Source organism: Schistocerca piceifrons, chromosome 4 (genome assembly GCF_021461385.2).
Source record: "Schistocerca piceifrons isolate TAMUIC-IGC-003096 chromosome 4, iqSchPice1.1, whole genome shotgun sequence".
NCBI lineage: Eukaryota > Metazoa > Arthropoda > Insecta > Orthoptera > Acrididae > Schistocerca > Schistocerca piceifrons.
The window spans coordinates 817656852-817679899 of NC_060141.1; positions in this window are offsets into that span (position 1 = coordinate 817656852).

Below are 23048 nucleotides of genomic sequence, written 5' to 3' on the forward strand. Positions count from 1 at the left end.
ACCTCTCACCCATCACGGTAGCAGTTACAAAACCAGAATCACGCATTTCCTCGGAGAAAAAAGGCCCATACCGTGACTTTCTCGTCGTGCAATGGAGTTTCCACGACAGTTCTAGGATTTTCGGCAGCCCAAATTCTGCAGATGCGGGCGTTGAGAGACCCCCGGAGCGTGAAATGAGCTTCGTTGGTCCACAACACGTTACTCAACCAATCGTCATCTTCTGCCATCTTTTGAAACGCCCACACCGCAAATGCCCTCCGCTTCACTAAATCGCCAGGTAACAGTCCATAATGCCTACGGATTTTGTACGGGTAGCATCGGAAGGTACACCTCAGTGCCAACCAAACAGTAGTGTATGGAATGCCGGTGCGAAGTGAGACTGCACGAGCGCTGACTTCCCCATGCATAGACGAACCCGCTACAGTCTCCATTTCTTCCTGAACTGTCTCAGCAGCATTACGGCTTGTGCTCGGTCAGCCACTACGGGGTCTATCGTCTAAACAACCCGTGGCTTCAAACTTCGAAATCATTCTCGCCACAGCTGCATTTGTCAACGGACCTTTACCCGTTCGAATCCCCTTCCTATGGCGATAGGATCATAACGCTGAACTAGCACATTCCCCATTCTGATAATACAGCTTCACTAAAAGCGCCTTTTCAGGTAACGTCAACATGCTGCTACGGCTGGCGCATCTGATTCTCTCTCTCATTACAGCTCCTTTTATACACGATTGTCATGCGCAGTCACTGACGTTTTGCTGTCCAGTGCCATCTGTCGGACATTTTGTGAACTTTGTTCTTTTTTTTTGGTTCTAATAAAACATCACGTAGATTATATATTTCTAAAAATCTTGAAACTTTCGTGACAAAATTAGAAACCATTCCTACGTACTTTTCAGACCATTCAAGTGCGTTAGCTTGCATAAATCTAACAAGACAGTCAGTTCGCCGATTCACGATTCAGCGGAATTTGAACACTTTCTTGTTAGTACATAATGATTTAGAAGACCTGATTAAAGAAACACGGGCAATATGCCTGCGTGCTCGTTGTAGATATACCACTGCTATCGACTGGTATGTTAATATGGCGAAGCCAAAGTTGAGGAAGCTTCTTATTCAATACAGTACCCAGAGTGTAAGAGAAATGAAATGCACTATAGAATATTATTGTTCCGTTTTGAGAGATCTATAATATCAAGTCTCAGCAGGTTCCTCACTTTGGATAGTAGACATCCAAAAAGCCAAAGCCAAGTTACTCAATATCAAGAGAAGTCAAATGGAAGGGTTGAAAATAAAAACGAAGGCAAATTCGGTGTCAGAAGATGAAACTACTTCCCTGTATAATTTAGTGAAGCGTACGAAAAACGGAAGAAGGGCTTTTATTGATGAAATTCGAACAAAGCACGGTACGATTCTCAAAACCCAGCAATGTATCATGGACGTGATTTATCGCTATTGTTGTGATCTAGATTCTATACATCAAAGTAGTGATGCTTCCTTGGAAGAATACCATGATATCCTAGCCTCACAGCTGACAGAAGATGACAACGAAAATTTTCTCGAGGTTGTCAGTGTAGAGGACGTGTATGAGACTCTGTGCGCCTCACCACCAAAAAAATCCCCAGGACCTGATGGTCTGTCAGCAGAGTTTTACATCCGTTACTGGCCAATAGTAGGTGCGAAAATGACGGACATTGTAAATGAGGTTATTCATGGTAAAATGATTCCGGCTGAGATTAAGGAGACTAAAATCGTTCTGGCGCCAAAAAATAAAGGAAACAGAGATTTAAATAATTTTCGTCCAATTTCACTGCTGAATTCTGATTATTAATTAATAGCTAGATAAGTAAACAGGAGACTTTCATGCCTTACCGATACAATTGTTAATCAACATCAGAACTGCTCGCAAGGCAGAACCATTTTTCAAAATCTAGCAGATTCAGGGATATCATTGCAATAAAAACATAAAGTGTGCTTTATTTTTTTAATTTTTTTTTTATAAAGAGTTCGATGTAGTAAATCATGAATATTTTCTACAGACATTGAAGAAAATAGGTTTCAACGATGGGGTCATACAGTTCAAGAATGGTTCAAATGGCTCTGAGCACTATGGGTCATCAGTCCCCTAGAACTTAGAACAACTTAAGCCTAACTAACCTAAGGAAATCACACACATCCATGCCTGAGGCAGGATTCGAACCTGCGACCGTAGCGGTGACGCGATTCCAGACTGAAGCTCCTAGAACCACACGACCACAACGGCCGACCGGTCATACAGTTGATTAAGAACGTAGCAACTGGAGTAAATGCTAAAATAGCGGTGAATTGTCAACAATTCAAGCCGATGCAAATACAACGAGCTGTTCCTCAAGGAAGTCCTCTGCCCATGTGGCTCTTCGCCATTTCGCTGGAACCTTTCCTCCGACATGTTCATGCTAGATAAAAGGCTTAACATTATCAGAACATAACACAGTTATAAGAGCATATGCTGACGATATAGGGGTCATTATAAGGAATAAAGACGAGGTAACCACGCTAGCAACAGTGATTGATTCGTACTGTAGAGCATCTGGAGCCAATGCAAACGAAAAAAAAGTAGAGGTTTTGATAATATCAACGTTGAGTGGGCAAAATTAGTCCGACAACATAAAACATTTGGGATCACCCTGGCAGCATGCCCTATGAAAATGACGGCTTTAAATTGGAAAGATGCAGCAGATAAAGTGCAAGGAGCCATTATGAAGAATTTAACTCGATGTATGAACCAAGTTCAAAGAACAAAGTATGTCAACTCATGCATCCTTGCTAAAGCTTATTACACTGCCCAGCTGTTTTCAATACCGAGAATGATAGCGAGGAGAATAATGTCCAAAATCACCAACTTTTTGTGGAGAGGTGTAGTGTTCAGAATACCTGCTAAAGTAGCCACTTTAGATCTTAAAATGGTGGACTAGGATTAGCTGATATAACTGATAAAGCCTCTGCATTTTTTATCAAAAGGCAAGTTAATTTAATAAGAGACTCGCGAGAAAGCATAAGCAGCCAACTTTTCGTGATCGTTAAACCTCGAAGATTGCTTCCCCCAATTGACGTGCTGAATATCAACAGTCGTTTACAGCATTTCAGGATTTTCTGTGTTGGGTTTAGTTATGTAAGGGTCGAAGTCAGGCAGTCACGACACTTAACATCAAAAGCCATAATGAGGGAACGAATGAAAAGCGAAGGAAGGAACAAAATAGAACGAAAGTTTCCAAACATTGAGTGGACTGAGATTTGGAAAAACATTAGTTCTAATGTGCTCACGTCTAATACAAAAACATCATGGTACAAGACAGTCAACAACATAGTTAGCACCAATGAAACACTACGCAATCGGACTCTGTGAAACAAATTTATGTCAAAAGTGCCATCTAGTTGACACAATAATTCGTAGATGTACTTGCGGTGGTCACATGAATAGTTGGAAATGGATCCGGGAGCCAATAGCTCTGACTACAAGGACATCCCCTGAGTATATATCGCTGTCATTGATACACAGGCCTGAAGCACGCTATTTCCCAGAGGCAAAAAATAACGTTGTGTACTGTTTGCTGGGAAATTTTGTTGATTACATCCTTAACAAATTGGGATCCGACAGCACCATAGAGTTCAAGGTACACATGCTATGTGAATTCCACAAAATTAGAAGGTACTCAAATTACAAGAAAAAGTTAGGTAATATGTTAAAATTTATATTTGAAAGAATGGGCACTGGTTAATATAAAAAAGAATACTGTGTTGACAGTGATGTATTGTAGTTACCTCAAGGATATTATTGAAAATTTTACTGTATATTTTTGGCGTGTGCTTTTTCTACTTCAGAGAGTAGTTTTTAAAATTTTTTAAGGTAATGTACAGAACTTATGTGACAGTCAGATTTTGTGTCTAATAGTGTCAAAACACAAAACATTAAAGCTGTATTATTGGTTTATATTAGAAATCTGGAAATTGACAGTTTTTATGGAAATGTCCTTATCGATTGGTTAAAACCATAAGATTCTATCTAATATAATGTAATATTCAATGGCTGTCACATTGGCCTGTTCATTTTTGCACTGTGATGTGTAAGTCAGTTTTGCAGTGAAAGACTTATTATATAGGTCTGATCACTTCAGATACTTAACATTCAATTAACGTCTAGAAAGTGTAGTTGGAAGACTAGTCAACTTTGTAATATCTCCTTTCCGCCCTTCTCAAGTATTTCAGAAATTGTCTAATAAGATTATTAAATTGTTTTTAAGTGCGATGGGCATAAATCTTCCATATTCTGTATTTGGTGACTTCCAGAAACTGTGGTGATAAAATGTAAATTTATCTGTTTCATTGTGAGAAAATGTGAACTCCCATGTATCCCACTCTCTTGAGCATTCACTTAAACCTCTTCTTAAGGAATGCAGTTAAAACTTGTATTCATTCAAACCATGACCATGAAGAAAATTTACTTCCTTATATATGTCACTAGCATAAAAATATGCACTGTCACTTATTCTACTATTTTAAACAATCACTTAAACTGTTTTTGGCATAATGCAGGCTTTAATACTGAATGAAAGTAATTGTTCTTGTAAAATAAACCAATGTCTGTGCAATGTGATGTATAAATGTTAATGCACTACTGTAATTGCATCATTTGACTTGTCCTATATTACTTGTACACTGGCTGTATAATATGTAATCAACAGGACCAAATAAATAAATTAAAAAAGTTCCATACATTTGCTTTAAATGCTCATAGATAGTCTGACTAAGCTGAGAAGGCTAATGATCAGTTTCTACCTTTAACCTGTCTCTCACAGAGACGATTTTCTTGTGTACATTAATATTTTAAAAATTATCCCACCAACTTGCTGATATCCTCCATAAAGAGCTATTTATGCTTCTGTAAAGATTGAAGCATATGTAATTCAAAGTGCAGATTTTATTTCTTCAAGTTTGAAGTTTGAATGTCTTTTTTTTTCTTAAAAATAAAAGATCTTTTCTTGATGTTTAACCTAATTCTGATAATTTAGTCAGTAACACAATCTTCTGTTGTAGTTCTTTAACATTAGCATAATTGCAATGAGCAAACTGTTCTGTTTAAATCACTTCATGTATAACTTGTGTACATTGTATAGTATGTGTACTTATTACGTATTTGGAATTGTAACATTGTTTTCTAATAAATGTTTTTATAAAAAAAGTGATCAGCACCGCGGTCTGTCACGCCAACGGGTCCGTGTTCGATTCCTGGCTGGGTCGGAGATTTTCTTCGCTCAGGGACTGGGTGTTGTGTTGTCCTCATTATCATTTCATCATCATCAGTGGAAGGCAACGGGAAACCACCACTGGAATCACTTCCCTAGACGCTCATACTGTGGACCTCTCTGACGAAGCTTCCCCCATGACAAGACCTGCCATAAGGCAGAACAAAAAGTTCTTTTTTAGTAACGAAGAAAGTTTTTTGTATTTCCAGAACCCAATCAGCAAAGAGCAAGAGCGTTAATATTATATTTACGGTGGTTTTTGTCCCAAAAAACAAGCTACACACTACACGAACACTTAAAATTAAATGGGACAACATTCAGTACAAAAAGACGAAAAAAATCAGCAAAAGGAAAGGCAAAAATTTAATACTTTGATTTATTTTTTATAAATGAAAACTACAGCGTGGAAATGAGCGTGATCGATGTTACAGCGGAATAATATCTACAAAAGTTAAGGTTGGTGTGTCGTACACTGAAAGCGCAAGTCACCTACAAGCTATGCTTTAAATAGGCATAAATTGCGGGCTGAAGTAATAAGGGTAGCCCTACGTACAGAATTTTTTCCTTCTTACAAAACGGGTCACAACATAAAATGTACATAAACAATAAAAACAGCATAAATATGGAATGTAAGAAGATAAATAATCAAACAGATCACATTGTAATAAAATATTACAGCCAGAATAACACATCTACGTTCCCATATTTCAATTCGGCTCTTGTAGGCCTATGTGACGTGTAACACTATAAACTAACGATATGATCATAAATCTGGTAACCAAGTAGGCACTGTTGATAATAACAGTGTGGCGTCGATAGCTTACATCGACCACACAAGTTACAGTCTTTGGAACATCAACTGCTCTATTGAGCTGCCATGTTTAATTCAGTCTGCCTTTGTACTTCATGCATTGTTCATGTGTATCAGTCTTTATCGTAAAATATATGTGTATATAGAAAACTTGGGAACCGTTTATTACGTATATTAGGATCCGTATCCAGAATCCCATATTGGTGACCCTGGACGAAAAGTTCTACGTCTTCCGCGGGCGCCTTCTGCAGCCCGCAACGGGATTCCCCCCCACCCCGACGCCACGACACTTCGACCTGGTCTCTCAATTTACTACAGACCTATGCTACATCAAAGGCAGAACATCCCCGCTGATTTCCTCTCGTGGATCAATGCCTTTCCAAGTATCGGTGATTTATCCGACGTCACCGCTCTACAGGCTTTGGACGAGGACACTCAGTGTCTGCTCACGGAGCCGCAGTCTTCGCTCTTGTTTACCAAGGCATTTTTTACCTTGGCATTTCGGACGAAGTGTGGCGTGACTCTTCTACGGGAGTTGTGCAGCCTTTGCTGCTGCCCACACTGTGTCGACAGGTTTTCGACGCCCTGCATAATCTTGCCCACCCCAGAGTCCAAGCCACCACTCCCCTCGTCACCGAGCGTTTTGTGTGGAAAGATGTGAAACGGGACTGTCAAACATGGGCACGCAGCTGCGTCAACAAAACAAAATAGGACGTCACACCTCTCCACTACTCGGCAAGTTTGACATCCCTAAGGATCTATCATGTACATATCGACCTTATCGTTCCCCTGCCTCCGTCCGAGGGCCACAGATATGTGCTGTCCACAGTAGACCGAATGTCTCGTTGGGTGGAAGCCGTCCCCTTACCCAACATCACAGCAGAAACTGTGGCCAAAGGATTCGTTTCATCTTGGTTCACTAGGTTCGGCTGCCCATCCACCATCACAACCGACCAGGGTCGACAGTTTGAATCAGCACTTTTTACGATTCTCTGTAATCTTTGCGGTATTAAAAAGATTCATACGACAGCCTACCACCTGCAAAGCAATGGGTTGGTGGAGCGATGGCACCGCACACTTAAAGCTGCACTCAGGTGGCACGACTGTCTCTGGTCTCAGGCACTTCTTTGGGTGTTGCTGGGCCTACGTTCTACATTTAAACCAGATTTACATGGGACGATTTCTGAATTCGTTTTCGGCGAAAACCCGGTTTTACCTGGGGAACTAATTCTCCCCCAAGATCCCAGAGATCCTCCCTCCTTCCCAGACTTTATCGTAGGGATGCGTGCACACTTTAGAAAGACCCGGCTAACCCCTCCCGTCAGCCAGTCACCACCTGACACTTGAGTGGCGACCGCACTCATCTCTTGCTCACACGTCATGCCCAGGGACGACTCTGTCAGACAACCCTTACAACCCCCTTACCTCGGCCCCTTCGAAGTACTCTGGAGGGGCGAGACGACGTTCGACATTACGATAAAAGATTGCCCGCAAACCGTTTCTCTACACAGGCTCAAGCCTGCCTTCGTAGACTGCGACACCCCTCTGCCGTCCAAGTTGGACTGCCCGAGCACATGTTCATTTGACGACCCTGGTAACGAGTCCGTTAAACCTACGGTTGGCTTTTCTCTGTCCAACGAGTCACCACCGTAGTTCGCGGGTTCCTCAGGCATGTCATCATCACCCCCATTCACAGGTTTTGAAGACATTTCGGGTACTAGAGATGCGGACGCCCCGTCCTTCATTTCGCGTGACCGCATCGACGACGTGTCGATTATGGTGCTAGATAATCGTGTGCTTGTGCTGCTCGCCGACAGCACAGAACCGACCCTCACAGAGGAACACACGGTCAAGGTAGTGCAGAGCTCGTCCCTCCCACAACAGTGCGACCCGTCATGTGTTCGAGCTTTCATTTCTTTTGACAGCTCAGTCTGCATTTGGGGAAGGCACGCTCACACGCCGCCTCCTCTCCCATCCCATACCGCTATCCCCGAGTTGGCCGACACACATCATCCCCCCCCCCACCCCACCCCCTCACGCTGGTTTCCGGATTACGAGTTGGACAGGCGGAGGTCCGCGGCACCTTAGAACGCCGACCCGACAGAGAAGGAGCTTCCCGTCGTGCGCCTGCCGCCTCGCACTACTCACACCGACGTCGACACCCACACGACCCCCCCCCCCCCCTCCGGGCTCATAGGCCGTACTCCGTACAGCAAGGGAGGGGCTGTGTGGCGTCGATAGGTCACATCGACCACGGAAATTACAATCTTTGTAACATTAACTGCTCTGACGAGCCGCCATGTTTAATTCAGTCTGCCTTTGTACTTCGTGCAATGTTCATATGTATCAGTCTTTATGGTAAAATACACTCCTGGAAATGGAAAAAAGAACACATTGACACCGGTGTGTCAGACCCACCATACTTGCTCCGGACACTGCGAGAGGGCTCTACAAGCAATGATCACACGCACGGCACAGCGGACACACCAGGAACCGCGGCGTTGGCCGTCGAATGGCGCTAGCTGCGCAGCATTTGTGCACTGCCGCCGTCAGTGTCAACCAGTTTGCCGTGGCATACGGAGCTCCATCGCAGTCTTTAACACTGGTAGCATGCCGCGACAGCGTGGACGTGAACCGTATGTGCAGTTGACGGACTTTGAGTGAGGGCGTATAGTGGGTATGCGGGAGGCCGGGTGGACGTACCGCCGAATTGCTCAACACGTGAGGCGTGAGGTCTCCACAGTACATCGATGTTGTTGCCAGTGGTCGGCGGAAGGTGCACGTGCCCGTCGACCTGGGACCGGACCGCAGTGACGCACGGATGCACGCCAAGACCGTAGGATCCTACGCAGTGCCGTAGGGGACCGCACCGCCACTTCCCAGCAAATTAGGGACACTGTTGCTCCTGGGGTATCGGCGAGGACCATTCGCAACTGTCTCCATGAAGCTGGGCTACGGTCCCGCACACCGTTAGGCCATCTTCCGCTCACGCCCCAACATCGTGCAGCCCGCCTCCAGTGGTGTCGCGACAGGCGTGAATGGAGGGACGAATGGAGATGTGTCGTCTTCAGCGATGAGAGTCGCTTCTGGCTTGGTGCCAATGATGGTCGTATGCGTGTTTGGCGCCGTGCAGGTGAGCGCCACAATCAGGACTGCATACGACCGAGGCACACAGGGCCAACACCCGGCATCATGGTGTGGGGAGCAATCTCCTACACTGGCCGTACACCACTGGTGATCGTCGAGGGGACACTGAATAGTGCACGGTACATCCAAACCTTCATCGAACCCATCGTTCTACCATTCCTAGACCGGCAAGGGAACTTGCTGTTCCAACAGGACAATGCACGTCCGCATGTATCCCGTGCCACCCAACGTGCTCTAGAAGGTGTAAGTCAACTACCCTGGCCAGCAAGATCTCTGGATCTGTCCCCCATTGAGCATGTTTGGGACTGGATGAAGCGTCGTCTCACGCGGTCTGCACGTCCAGCACGAACGCTGATCCAACTGAGGCGCCAGGTGGAAATGGCATGGCAAGCCGTTCCACAGGACTACATCCAGCATCTCTACGATCGTCTCCATGGGAGAATAGCAGCCTGCATTGCTGCGAAAGGTGGATATACACTGTACTAGTGCCGACATTGTGCATGCTCTGTTGCCTGTGTCTATGTGCCTGTGGTTCTGTCAGTGCGATCATGTGATGTATCTGACCCCAGGAATGTGTCAATAAAGTTTCCCCTTCCTGGGACAATGAATTCACGGTGTTCTTATTTCAATTTCCAGGAGTGTATATGTGTATATAGAAAACTGAGGAACCATTTATTACGTATATTACGATCTGTATCCACAATCCCATAACAGCATTATACACAAAAAACCAAATATATTTATGCTGATAAGATATGCAGCATACAGTGGGTACAGTGGCACAGTGTGGCTATATATTACTCCGCAACTATTAGTTGACGATCTTTGGCCACATTCACAATTTCCTGTTTGTTCGGGTCACACCACAGCTGTCAGCTGATGATCTCGGACCACATTCCTAGTTTCCCGTTTGTTCCAGTTACTGCACAGCTGCCAGCTGACGATGTTTGACCATATTTGCAGTTTGCCGTTTGTCCCAGCAGTGTGTGGCTCTCTGTGGCGCCGCCATGTCCGTACCTCGCACCCAACGTGCAGTGCAGAGGCGCTGCGCCGGTGGCACTCACTGTTGTGAGAGGACCACACAGAAGCAGAACGCCAGTCCATAAAACCGAGTCGCGATGTGAATGTTAGCTCTTGTCGCATCTAAATGTCGTAATACTGGCGCTACTGTACGGTTGTAATTGATGACAACGCTGCATCCTGTAATATTATTGGATTTCAGATACTTTGCATATGAAATATTGGTCATAAAAGAAAAGAACAGCCAATTGTAGTTTGTAAGAATGCTAAGCATCACAGCGCGAGAGTAAAGAGACGAAATGTTTTTTTTTAATGTGCTCCTATACCAAGCTGCACGTCCAGCGTTTAAATACTCTAAATAAACACTATGACCCGCTGGGCGCACGTATTTAAAATCATTGCCGCAGCACTTGATACAAGAAGCTGCGAAACAGAAGAAAGGACAATCTATCTTTTTTTAAGAAATATTTTAGAGACTTCATTATCCTTTGTACTTGTGGTCGCCGACATGTTAAGACGCACTACATAACATTGCTACAAGTTGTATTTTTATTTTGTTTAAAAGCTACGTGAAACGACGAACAAACGTTTCGGTAACTGGGCTGAAGATATAATGTACTTACGCACATGTAAGGACATTTAATTTTAAGAAGGAACGGACTGACGGAGCAGCGATTATTGGACTGCGCCATGTACAAAAGAAATATCAGATGTAAGTCACTCATTTATTGTGTATTTCTCAATCTCTAGAAGTTTAAAGCCAATTTGTTCAAAATATATTAATATTTTACAATGCAGTAATTTTGTTCCTATTCTTTCCTTTCACTAACCAAAAATGATGTTCAAATTGTATATGAGCTTTGTTACAGGTTCGCTCTTTATCACGGTGTCTCGATTGTATTTGGGAGACTACTGATGTGTTCAACTTCCGATGTGTTAATCTTTTCTTACGAAATTCCACTAATTTCTTTCATTTCCATTTTTATATTCAAATAGGTCCCTTAGGTATTTTCATCGAAGGTTCTGGTTGCGTGAAGGCAATCCGGGTCAAAAGGTCAGTTAAGAAAACCCCTTCGCGTAATGAATCCGTACGTCTCCCGAACACAATCGAGAACCGACGCATCGGTGATCAATTAATTATCTCTCTCTCTTTTAAAGTCGTACTAAAAAACGGCCACACAGGATAGCCGTAAGTACGCGATCTACCGTTAGGTTGCATTTTGTCAGTAAATATTACGAACAAACAGTGACAGGATCGCTGTTATTATTTACTAATATTTGTTATACAGAATAAGCAAGTTCCTGACGCCAGAATCCGTAATTCATCTGCAACTTAAAACAGTTTAAGTCTGTTGCTGTTGTTGTTGTTCTGGTCTTCAGTCCTGAGACTGGTTTGATGCAGTTCTCCATGTTACTCTATCCTGTGCAAGCTTCTTCATCTCCCAGTACCTACTGCAACCTACATCCTTCTGAATCTGCTTAGTGTATTCATCTCTTGGTCTCCCTCTACGATTTTTACCCTCCACGCTGACCTCCAATACTAATTTGGTGATCCCTTGATGCCTCAGAACATGTCCTACCAACCGATCCCTTCTCCTGGTCAAGTTGTGCCACAAACTTCTCTTCTCCCCAATCCTATTCAATACTTCCTCATTAGTTATGTGATCTACCCATCTAATCTTCAGCATTCTTCTGTAGCACCACATTTCGAAAGCTTCTATTCTCTTCTTGTCCAAACTATTTATCGTCCATGTTTCACTTCCATACATGGCTACACTCCATACGAACACTTTCAGAAATGACTTCCTGACACTTAAATCAATACTGGATGTTAACAAATTTCTCTTCTTCAGAAACGCTTTCCTTGCCATTGCCAGCCTACATTTTATATCCTCTCTACTTCGACCATCATCAGTTATTTTGCTCCCCAAATAGCAAAACTCCTTTACTACTTTAAGTGTCTCATTTCCTAATCTAACTACCCGACAACATTCCATTCGACTACATTCCATTATCCTCGTTTTGCTGTTGTTGATGTTCATCTTATATCCTCCTTTCAAGACATTGTCCATTCCGTTCAACTGTTCTTCCAAGTCCTTTGCTGTCTCTCACAGAATTACAATGTCATCGGCGAACCTAAAAGTTTTTATTTCTCCCCCATGGATTTTAATTACTACTCTCAATTTTTCTTTTGTTTCCTTCACTGCATGTTCAACATACAGATTGAATAACATCGGGGATAGCGTACAACCCTGCCTCACTCCCTTCCCAACCACTGCTTCCCTGTCATATCCCTCGACGCTTATAACTGTCATCTGGTTTCTGTACAAATTGTAAATAGCCTTTCGCTCCCTGTATTTTACCCCTGCCATCTTGAGAATTTGAAAGAGAGTATTCCAGTCAACATTGTCAAAAGCTTTCTTTAAGTCTACAAATGCTAGAAACGTAGGTTTGCCTTTCCCTAATCTAACTTCTAAGATAAGTCGTAGGGTCAGTGTTGCCTCACGTGTTGTGATATTTTTACGGAATTCAAACTGATCTTCCCCGAGGTCGGCTTCTACTAGTTTTTCCATTCGTCTGTAAAGAATTCGCATTAGTATTATATTAAGTCTAGTACATTTAAAACATCTCGGTACTTGTTTTCCTATAATCTTAAAGTGTATCTTTACGTCCATCATGTTAAACGTAACTAACAGTGAGAAATATTAGAGTAAATGCCATACATCTACACATCAAAATATTGTATAGCGAGATCAGTAAGATATGGATGAAAAGTGTGTCTCGCAATCAACAAGATGAAACATTCTTATATTGATTTTGTTAACGGTTATAGGAACTGAGTTTTGAGTTTTTGTATGAAAGTGTGTTTCGTTTTCTCCGCCACGTTCCTCTTTCGCAAAATTAATATGGAAGTCCATGGGAACGCCCTTACAGCATAGCACTGCCCTACCGGCCTACATCTGTGGCAGGGTGAGCAGCCGTTCCCTCGGATGACGGCGTATCGACTGTTGACCTGGTGTGATAAGGAGCGTTATTCGGGAGACTACGTGACACGTCTACCTCGATCCACGTGACGCCGCGCCCACTGCAGTCGTGACTGACGACGTCGTCGAGTCGACGCGGAAACGCGTAGGGGCCGACCGCTACGGAGACACGCGTTCGACGCCGCGCGTTGCGCGGAACACTTGCGCCCGTGCCGGCGCTGTGCTCAGCCGTCGGACCTGCCACACAGGTCGCCCGCCGCCTGACCCGCTGCAGAGAGCGGGAAAGCCGCGGTAGGCGTGTAAATGCCTGAGTGCCAACCTTCCTCAGAGCTCCGCGCATCGTCGAGCGCAATGAGTCTTGACACAGTCGAATGGAGCAGCGCGTAAACGTCACTTCCTGTCACACAATGCGGGAAACAGCGACAGCGCCGCCTGTGAAGATGGTGCGACTGCATGCAACACAACCAATGAGTAAACAGAAGTTAGGTGTTACTGAAAGGCGTGTCATTCGTCTGGAACTCTGCTTCGCGTGAGAGAAACTTTGAGACTAAGTTCAGCTACTCAGCAACAGGAACACCCAGTCCCTAGGCAGAGGAAATCCCCAACGTGGTCGGGAATCGAACGCGGGACCCCGTTATCCAGAGGCATCAACGCCAGCCACCTTTTCTTTTTTATCGCTGATCTCATTTTGTTCGTTATTCTTCATTGCATTTCTTCTAGGCGGACGTCACATGACAGCTGCTCAAGTTCATCGTTGATCAGTTCATTCAGTTTTTTTTTTTTTATTTCAGAAAATGTAACTGTAACTGGAGATATTACTTTGTACTACAATTATTAATAAAGTGTGATCCTTGACCCCTGTAACCGATAGATGTACATCTGGTAATCGGGGGGCTCAAGGATGCAACAGTTTGAAAAAAATCTAAAACATAGTGCCGCACTGCCCGCTGGGCGCCTAACGAGTCGGTGACGCAACCCGCCAGACTTGGCTCGGCGCCAGGCCGGCGCACCAGCAGGCGCGCGCTGTCAGTGAAGACTACAGCGAGCGTACGCTGTAACGCCCGCCTGCTGGTGCCTGCAGAGTCTAAGTCCGTTATCAGCGCGTTACGCAATCAAGGTCACTCGCTCTCTATACAAGCGGGCAGTGCATACGAGCGGAACCATTCCTCTGTGAGCTCTATCGGCAACAGCAGTGGAGCACTATGCCTCGTCGACGTGTGTATCGTCGATGCCGCCACCGCATGCCTGTCTACAAACATATTATTAGCCTGGAAAATAAACTTGGAGGAAATGGGACAGCTCAAGCGGTTATATTAAGTAGACCTATATTCTTCCGTGGCTGCAGGGTGAATTTTACTTTGGATGTCGCTACTGGAAATTCTGGTAGTGGTTGGTTCACGCTAGCCATTGTTCGTTGTGAGAATGCCTCACTTCCTGGACTTGAGTCATTCGCCGATCGAGATCTCATCGCCTGCAAGACCTGGCATTGTGGAATAGATCCTAATACTCAAAGTAGACCTAGTCATGTATATAGTAATATGCCATTTACATTGTATACCCTTTTCTGACCGAACACTCTGAGCTACCGTGGCGGCGACACTAGACTGCGAGCAGCGGACATCAGATGAAAATCGTGGCAGCAGTTACATCATTTTAATCAATGTTTCAGTACGAGAAATACTATCTGTTGTGTCACCACACGAACCAATGACATCGCACGTCTTCTTGGAATACTTCAACAGGCACCGGTGGCTTATCTGTCCCTCAAGAATAACACGTCCAGTGATTGGCCGGAAATTGGAGCGCGAGAAGGAAAAACAAGCTCTGCCCTCATTATTCTTATTCTGACAGTAAACTGATCGTGAAAAGTAACAGAGGCAAATTCCTTCGATACTGATCCACCACAAATTTTTTCTTACATTTGTTGATAACAAACAGGCCCAGCATTTTTAAGTACCCACGAAGAGGCTTTGATTAGGCTAATCATCGTGAAGTCGCTGGAACAAAATCGATTACGGCACTGCAAAGTGAACATAAAAGTGTTCATAACACCAGATACGTGTGGAACCATAGAGCAACTAAAAACATTTAACTAAGGGATAGGGTACCTAGTGGGCCTGTCGCTCTGGTTGAATCAACTAGCTGATGAACATTATCAGAACTACGTAACTAGTGGAATAATGGCGGAATCTTATGAAGAGGAAAGAGTGCGCAAAGTTTGTTCCGGGCACCTTGACGCCTTGATAGAAATAGATGAGCGTGGACACCTGTTGCGACTCAATGAAATGCAAAGTGCGGAGAATTCTTTTCTGGAAAAACTCATAACGGCTCATGAGACTCGGTATTATCGATTCGAACCTACCGCAAAACGACAAAGTGCAGAAATTTGTGTCAAAGGTGGACGCTTAGACGACATAAGAGACATTCCGTCCTGTGTCCGAGCGACTTGAACAACATCTCACGGAAGAACTTTTCTGACAGTTTCACTTGGTTGTATGGGCGATCTATGCATTCTACTCAAGTGGAGAGTGACTATATGGAACATTTGAAGCATTACCATCACTACCTTAAATTCTTTTTTTTTTTTTTTTTTATTAATCCAGTCTCGAAACGTTTTGGACTGATGATGCAAAGATTGGCAACTGGCTTCTAAAGTAGCGACTGTGAAGTTCATTAGTATTGAAATGTAAAAGCAGTCACATATTGTATCAGTCATTCAAATATCTCAGTAATAACGCATGAAGACATGTTGCGGAGCCGTCAGACGAGCACAGAAGTGAGTAGAGCAGGTAGGATAAGCACCACCGTTAGATTTATTAGTAACAGATGGATAATTTACAATGAGATGCACTACTCATACACACTTGTACGGTTCCTATTAAATATTGCTTAAGTGTAAAGGATTCGTACGAGATTGAAATAAGCACGTGTTCTGTGTGCGCGCAAATAAGGACTGTTCGAATGGTGAGCAGGAAGCCTGAAAACAGGAAAGCTGAAAATCTTGAGCTGAATGAATGACTATTATTTACAAGAACATCCCTACAATATGAATAAAAACGTAATGGCAAAAAGCTTCAAATTTTTCGTGTTCTCTTCATAAAATTAGAATAATATATATTCGTAAGTAAGAATATGCAAAGAGTCATCCTTCCCGTACTCTGGATAATGGAATGGATACACAGCTTCACATTTTCTACGACAAAATGTACCTTCAGTCCAACAGAGTTCCAGTACAGAGGTAAAGATTTGGCGCTCATTCTAATTTAGGAGAAATGTTAGCGAGAGTAGAGAAGAGGTGACGTAATGTACCAGAGAGCGATGTAGACGCTCAGCGACACTGGAGACTGAGAAGCTCCATCCCGCCAGCTAACTTGGAGAGGCTAACTGCAAGTTTGAAAGAGTTATGAAACTTGGTCGGTAAATAATGGAACAAAGGCAAGACTTGAAAACTACAATCTTTAATTGCTCGTTTGAGCCAGAATTGGATGACGACCTGAATGAAGCATCACCACAGCTGACTGCAAAATGCTGCGGCTGAGGACGAGCACGAGCAGAGCCAGAGGAGAGGGGCTGCCACCAGTCCAGGCCCTGGGCCTGAGCTTCACGCGTACCCCCGCTGGACCGCTGTCTGTACTCTCTGGACTCTCCACACGGGCTCCGCCACCTCCACCTGTATGCTGTGCGGCAGTCCAAGCAATCCCTTTCTCGTGTGTGCCAGATACGCTCACCGCCAACGCACTGCAGCGCCTTGCGTCTCCATACTCCGCAATCCACCATACGGTGCGTGGTGGAGGGTACCTCGTACCACAACTAGCATCTTTTCTCCCTGTTCCACTCCCAAACAGAACGAGGGAAAAATGACTGCCTATATGCCTCTGTACGAGCCCTAATCTCTCTTATTTTTGTAGTCTTTCCGCGAAATATAAGTTGGTGGAGTAAAATTGTACTGCAGCCAGCCTCAAATGCTGGTTCTCTAAATTTCCTCAGTAGCGATTCACGAAAAGAACGCCTCCTTTCTTCTAGGAACTACCACCCGAGTTCCTAAAGCATTTCCGTAAAACTCGCGTGATGATCAAACCTACCAGTAACAAATCTAGCAGCCCGCCTCTGAATTTATTCTTTGTCCTCCCTCAATCCAGCCTGATAGGGATCCCAAACGCTCGAGCAGTACTCAGGAATAGGTCGTATTAGTGTTTTATAAGCGGTCTCCTTTACAGATGAACCACATCTTCCCAAAATTCTAGCGATGAACCGAAGACGACTATCCGCCTTCTCCACAACAGCCATTACATGCTTGTCCAACTTCATATCACCCTGCAATGTTACGCCCAAATATTTAATCGACGTGATTGTGTCAAGCGCTACACTACTAATGGAGTATTCAAACATTACGGGATTCTTTTTCCTATTCATCTGCTTTAATTTACATTTACCTATATTTAGAGTTAGCTGCCATTCTTTACACCAATCACAAATCCTGTCCAAGTCATCTTGTCATCCTCCTACAGTCACTCAACGACGACACCTTCCCGTACACCACAGCATCATCAGCAGACAGCCGCACATTGCTATCCACCCTATCCCTGTCTCAACACTGACACCGTCGATGAGGTCTGGTCTGTTCGTGGCTACCAGATCCAAAATATTTCCACTACGCGTTGGCTGTCGACTTAGCTGCTCAAGACAGATTTCGGATAATGTGTTCAAAAGTAATTCACACGACGGCTTGTCTGTACCACCTGTAATGAACGTAATACCTTGTCCGTCTGCGTAGCATTTCCGACCTACACCCAAACCGACGCCCTTCTTGCGGTGTCACCTTTGAACTCTAAGCACTTTCTAGAAAACTTATTCGTTCTGCCTGCTGTCCTGTTGCCTTTCAGGCTTTGCATTTTTTGCCAGGTATAGAACTACGAAACCGGAATTTCCCTATAGATGGTGCTAGCCGCCAGCGTAGGGCCCGCGTCTGTAGCGGCATCTGCTTCCTGTAACGACTGACGACGAATGTCAACACACAGTAACCCAAGTTCCATACGTCGGTATCTGTTTCAAACCCGTAAACACGTCGAGCTTTGTGCTTACGAACTACAATTTGCGGTGCGCCGAATGTTTGGCGAAGCGTTCGGCGAACATGCTCTTGGGAAAACACAGCGTTTCGAGTGGTTCAAAAAATTCAAAAGTGGTGATTTTGTCGTGACAAACGACGAGAGCGGGAAACCACTTAAAATGTTCGAAGACAACCAATTGCAGGCCTTACTGGATGCAGAAGATACTCAGATTCAACAGGAACTCGCGGAACAATTGAATGTGAAGCAGAAACCCGTTTCTCTCGGTTGAAAGCTATTGGTAAGGTGGAAAAAGTGGGAAAATGGGTCCGGCACGAACTGAGTGAAGGACAGCAAGGAAACCGAAAGACCACTTGGGAAATGCTGCTCGCCATATACAAAAGAAAGACGTTTCTCCATCGAATAGTAACAGGTGATGAAAAATGGATATGTTTTGACAATGCTAAGCTTTTTAAATCATGGGTGAATCAGGGCAAACCATTGACATCCGCTGCGAGACCAAATCGCTTCGTAAAGAAGACAATACTCTGCGTTTGGTGGGATCAGAAGGGTGACACATGTCATGAGCTGCTAAAATCTGGTGAAACCGTTAACACTGATCGCTACCAACAGCAAATTATCGATTTAAATCGATCATTACGTGAGAAACGACCGGAATATGGGAAAAGGCAATACAAAGTCATTTTGGTCCATGATAACGCCCCATCATACACAGCAAAAAGGGTCAGGGCAACGATCGAGGCGTTCAGTTGCGAAATACTAGGGCATGCGGCTTATTCTCCAAACTCGATTCTGTCCGATTATCATCTATTTGCATCACTGGGACACGCTCTCGCTGAACAACGCTTCAGTTCGTATGACAATGTACGAAAATGGCTTGCTGACTGGCTCGCTTCAAAAGAAGAACAATTTTTGTTGTTGTTTGGCATTCCTAGGCTACCGCAGAGTGGAAAAAATGTATAAACAGCAATGGAGATTATTTTGAATAAAATATTGTTTATCGATTTAAAACAACAGACGTGTAATTATTGCAACCAAATTCCGGTTTCATACTTCTACGCCTGGTAAATAAGCGACAGCGTGGCACTCCGAGGAAGTGATGTAAAACGCCGAAACCGATTCCCTCTTGTGACCAGCGCGGCGTGTGTTACACGAATCCAGTTTCGCCACGTTTATTTCCATCTGTTACATTTTACGTTTGAGTGATGTGTGTGAGAAATACTGGCCTGAGGCGCATAGGCTCACATCGCTTTCACTTACTTTACTAATGTTCACAACTGTTCTGTTTGCGGCACATTGACCGCTTGGAAAATGAGTTTGACCGAAATTACTGTGAAAATCGTAAAAAAACAGTATAGTCGATTCCGAACATAACGCCTTTAAAAAAATTACAACAGTGACATGGTGCAGATAATAAAGTGCAACAAGTGTAAATTGAAAGATCATGTAGTAAATATGCGGATTTAAATGAAGAATTAGCACCAACAAAACAAGAATGATGTAGATAAAAAGAGAATGTTTAATCGATTTCGAAGAGTCAGGAGTCTAAGGTTTTTCCCATACAAGCAAAGAAGTTTAAAATGAAAGTACTTTTGATTTATCCAGACACTTTTTAAAAATAACGTCAACTATTTGTCGTGTGCCAAGAGTAACTGAATATTGCTCGAAAAGGAATAAAAGCCTGGCAAGTGCGAGAAGGGATGCAAGTTTACGATTGGACTCCACTTTGGTGACTTGCGCCTGGCAAACGGGATCTACAGTTTAACGTGGAATCCGAACCTCGTGTCATATCTGCTCACATCGTTGAGAGGTGAAGGCTAGGTTGAAACAATTACTGAAAAGCCTCTAGCGCGACCTAGATTCGACCGCAGGTCCTTTGGGTTTATAGGCAAATGCTTTATGACGTTCTTTTTCTTTTCGGAGTGTGAAGCGTGGCGGCAGAGAAGGCAGGGGTCGCCCGCCACCCGAGACCAGGCCAGAGCGTGGGTCCGGCGCAGGGATCCAAGGGGGAGACACCAAGGGTTCTTCTTTTGTTTTATTTATTCGTAGAGGAAACCCTACGACACCTGTTCGTGGAGATTGTCCAGGCCATCTTCTCGTATGGTGAGGAGTACTGTCCCCAGCATACACAGGTTGAACTTGGTCTCGAATCGTGGACCATCGTCATCTATCTCTTTTCGCACCTGCAACATCCCAGCTAGCCGGAAGGCCCAGGAGCAACTAGGACCAATATTTGGCCCAGCATTTTAAGTCAAAGTGTTGGTCTAGCAGGGAGCACCAATAATCTAACAAGTCTTTGACACTGTCATTGAAGAAATAGTATAGCGCTGTTCCTTTAATGCCATTGACTGCATTTGTCCGCATGGTTTGAAGTAGACTGTATGAGGGTGGAATAGAGCTTCAGAATCAATCGACGTAAGAGTAGGGCTAACATCCGTCGTGTGAGTCGCCAATATGCAGCCGCCGTACCACATGTCAACCGATGAGCGTCAGAATCAGTTACTGCGCAAAGTAGACACAAAGGCGCGTCGACCAGGTGAACGGAGTGCAGTCGTTGGCGGTTAGTGAATTTGTCATCAACTGTCGTGTACCACGAAGCCCACAAATCCGTGGGGAGAAAGGATAGATGGACAGCACACCATACTCTCTCCCATCGTACTGCTGGGTACCCTTGTTCGACCACGTTTGTGTTTTGGCGTCTGTGTAAGGGGTGGTAATAGTCCTTTGTCGTGGGCGGTCGTGTAGGACTCAAGTCATCTAGCAAACAACTATAGCTCACGAGGAACTTTCTGGTATGATTGAACGGTGGCGAGACATGATCGAGAGGGGCTGCTGGGTGCTGTGATTCTGGGGCCACTTCGTCGATCAAGGTGCCTGCCAGCTTCACTTGCTCAGAACGCCGTAGTCGGTGCATCGTTCCATGAAACACTCTTTTCGTGACACTGGTCAGACCTTCACCATCTTTACGAGAGCGCAATATCAAGGTGTCGTAAGGAACTAAAAAAAAAAAACGATTAATCACTTACAGAATGTCCTAGTACGAAACGTAACAAGCATCGGCAGCACATAGACGAAATGGTTTATTTGGACGCAAGTAGACATTACTGTACTGTGTACGCTGGAACAAGTCTATCGTGCATAGAATGTGGAGTCACACCATTACATGTATTTGTTGTAACAACCAAATGTATGTGACCGCTGCAGTACGTCGAATATGGTCACGAAAAGTACCCCTAGACATTTGAGCCCGGGTACTTTAGTGATGGGCATTGTCGTTCCCATGGCCGGCCCCCTGTTCACATCCACATACTTCGTCTTCCGCAGACTGATGATATTGCCCGCCTCTGTGCCGTACTTTTGAAGCCATCGTAGCACGCGTCTATACATCATCTCCTGACCTCGCCAGGAATACGACATCGTTTGCATATGCGCAACATCGAAACCTCGTGGTTGACAAACAAACCCCTTCAAAGCGTCGGCGAAGAGCGTGCGTGGCCGGTCCGAGCGCTACTGCAAATAGAACAGGGGGCATTCTTCCCTCGTGGGAAGCCTGATAAAAATGGGATCTGATCGATGACCATTTTACCATTAACCTCGAGTGTGCTCTGTGAATCAAGTGCAAGACTACATCTACAAACACGCTGCGGAGGCCCATGCGTTCCGTGACCGCACGCAGGGAACAATGATTGGCTGGCTCTGAGCACTATGGGACTTAACTTCTGAGGTCATCAGTCCCCTAGAACTAATTAAACCTAACTAACCTAAGGACATCACACACATCCATGCCCGAGGCAGGATTCGAACCTGCGACCGTAGCGGTCGCGCGGTTCCAGACTGCAGCGCCTAGAACCGCTCGGCCACACCGGCCGGCCGAACTATGATTGACAGGGTCAAATGCGTGGCCGAAATCCACCGCGACGAGGGCGCCCCGGAGGTTGCGGGCTGACGCCATTGCGATCACTTCCCTACATAATCCCAGCGCCGTGTCAATGCTGCTCTTTCGACAAAGCCATGTGTGATCGGGATGTATCGCATCCTTCACTGTGGAGTGCACATGGGCGTGGAGGGAGGATACGTGTAAAAACTTTGTAAAGTTCCGTACCCTTATTGCGTACCTTCCGCTCACGAAAATTTGTTATAATTCAAATGGTGAGGATAAATAGGGTATCGAAATGAAATATTGCTCTTTTCAGACTTAGTTTATTATAAAGGCAACATGTGAATTCCCCGAAAAAGCGTACAGATTAAATTACAAAAGAAAGAAAAAAATCAGAGTTGTAGATGATGATGATGATGAGGGCTGACAAGTTATTGTAGGTGAAGGGGTCAAGCTAAAACGATGCCTTCTCGAAGTAATAGCAACAACGCTTTCTGACTATATGCCAGGTACTGTCCGAGATTGTGGCCTGCTAGCTGAAACCCAATGCGTCATGGATTGGTTACAATACGGGGCTGCAGGTCAGATGGAATCGCTGCAGTGGAGACTGAGTCCTCTGACAGAGAGTGCCAACAGGCCCGGGCTGCCGATACGCACACCACTCAACTCCCCAACGGATGCTGTGCTGGGTGGCTGTAGGTGCGTAACTGCAGGGCCGCGGCTGGCGTATCCTCGCGACGAGATGTGCGAGGAATCGAGGCTAGCGTACCGAAAAACCAAGACTGTCCTCTGCGGTGGCTCTCCGCCTGTTTGCCGAGCATGTAGCGTACCTCGGCCATGCAGCCCAGACCGTCTTGTACG